We start from the raw sequence: 1,845 nt of genomic DNA, 5'->3' as shown, positions 1-1,845 counted from the left end.
CCGGTAACTGGCGACCGGACTTAATAATGTATGTCTGATCAGACTACTGCCACAGTATACTGGGTGAAACAACTGAACTGACCGGTGACTGGCGACCGGGCCGGTAACTGGCGACTGGACTTTAGCATGATAGTAAAGTGACCACAAGCAATATCGCATAAATCTCAAAATGAATATTTGCATGTAATATAATTAACTAACATAATTAAATATGAACAATTTCGATCTTCTTGCAATAAAATCATGTACTTGCGATATTTAAAAATACCTATATGGCTTGATTGAAGAGTGAAAGAAGATATAAATATGCCTTGGTTTGTTTTGACAGAAAACAAACGAAATAACGACGCGGCGCGGCGGAGACGGAGTGCTCTTCACTTTCTTACTTTTTCTCTGTTAATTCCTTTAAACCAAACATGCACCATAATTATTATAATAGCTTAAAAATCGTAAACGTGATGCATGAACATTTAAAAATATCATGATTTGTGCTCAGGGCGCTGCTAGGACTAAAATCTCACCCCGGGTGCGAAATGACCATTTTGCCCCTGGAAGTCCAAAAATTATCGTTTCAACCCTGGGCCTCTAAAATTGACCCGAAGCTTACCAAACTCCTTAAAATATCCCAAAGTATTTTTAAAGGCATTCCTAGGCGTAAACTCGAGCCAAAATCACAACTTATCTAATTCGTTTTAAAATCGGATCGGGGTCCCGATTTTAACCCAAATGGACTCAAAACTTAATCAAATTTTTCCCAACTTTTTACCACACCTTAAAAACACTTAAAAGTCCTAAAACCCAACAATTAAGGCCACTAACTCACGAAAATCAGTCTTTTATATCTGCTGGAAAGTTGCTGGAAAGTTGCAACTTCCCTACCTCCACCAACTCTAGTGTCCCACTTCCCATTAATGCACTCTAGCCTACACCCAATCAATACAGCCCCGTATCAGTCCTCCTTAGACCCTCCTAGGACGTCCTTGATTCCACTGAACCCATGCAAACTAGTCCCCTACACGCTGGAGGTTTCCAGCTTCTCGCTAAACCTCACAAATTACCCGGCCATGAACCCTCCTCGATGCAGCTCCCTCACATGGCCCTCGAGTTCAGACCAGCAGGGTTCAAGCCCTTCCAGATCGTGACTCAGACTCATCAGAGACCAGTCCACGGCCTGGAGATGCCCTCACCCCGTCAGTTGCACCTTCGGTCCGAGCCCCATCCCAAAACGAGACCCTATACGCTCAACTCCTTGGCTCTTCATGCTACCGCAAGCTACCTTAAACTCTAACCCCAGAACATCGTCTCCTCACCTTGCTCAGCCCCTAAACGACCAGCACTCGCAGCCCTTGCACAACAAATCAGAAAATGTGAGTGGTGCTCGTGGAGATGCATGGAAGAAGGCAAAACCAATACATCATCATGTACAGTTGCTGGATCGAGAATTTCATGAATGGACAAGCATATAACAACATATATATATATATCGTGTATGATACACAAAGGATGATACAATGCGTGCCTTGATGATTGATGAACCACACAAGAGGAGGGAGACACCGGGAGAGCTTCTAATGCAAAGAATGGAGTGGCCGATGGTTTGTTATGAGCTGCTGTTGAGAAAACCAAGAGGAAAAATGCAGCTGAGGGAGATGTCGGCTAAGAGGAAGTGAATAGGGTTAGGTTAAGATGAGTTTAGGTTTAATTAGTATTATTTAAATAATTAACAATTAGGTTAATGGGTCCTTATTTTAAATTAAAAGGAATTAAAAGAGTTTAAGCCCAATAAACTTAAAAATAGGTCCATTAAATCCCAACACACTCCTAAAAAACATTTTGTGTTAGAAA

The 1,845-nt window shown here is 42.0% G+C and overlaps 1 long non-coding RNA gene across 1 annotated transcript in view; it reads right to left on the bottom strand.

The window, feature by feature from the left end:
- LOC140961911 (uncharacterized) overlaps window positions 1-1,586 on the bottom strand; it is a 69,687-nt gene extending 68,101 nt beyond the window's left edge. Inside the window, exons 1-2 of the long non-coding RNA XR_012172413.1 lie at window positions 1,511-1,586; window positions 269-385 (exon numbers count right to left, since the gene is read on the bottom strand). This is a non-coding gene — a long non-coding RNA (uncharacterized lncRNA). The remainder of the gene's footprint in view (window positions 1-268; window positions 386-1,510) is intronic.
- Window positions 1,587-1,845: the final 259 nt, after the last annotated feature.

The sequence above is a fragment of the Primulina huaijiensis genome, chromosome 16, assembly GCF_012295235.1.
Source record: "Primulina huaijiensis isolate GDHJ02 chromosome 16, ASM1229523v2, whole genome shotgun sequence".
In the NCBI taxonomy this organism is placed as follows: domain Eukaryota; kingdom Viridiplantae; phylum Streptophyta; class Magnoliopsida; order Lamiales; family Gesneriaceae; genus Primulina; species Primulina huaijiensis.
Note: the sequence above shows the minus strand (reverse complement) of the source record. Positions and strands in the feature narration are given on the sequence as shown.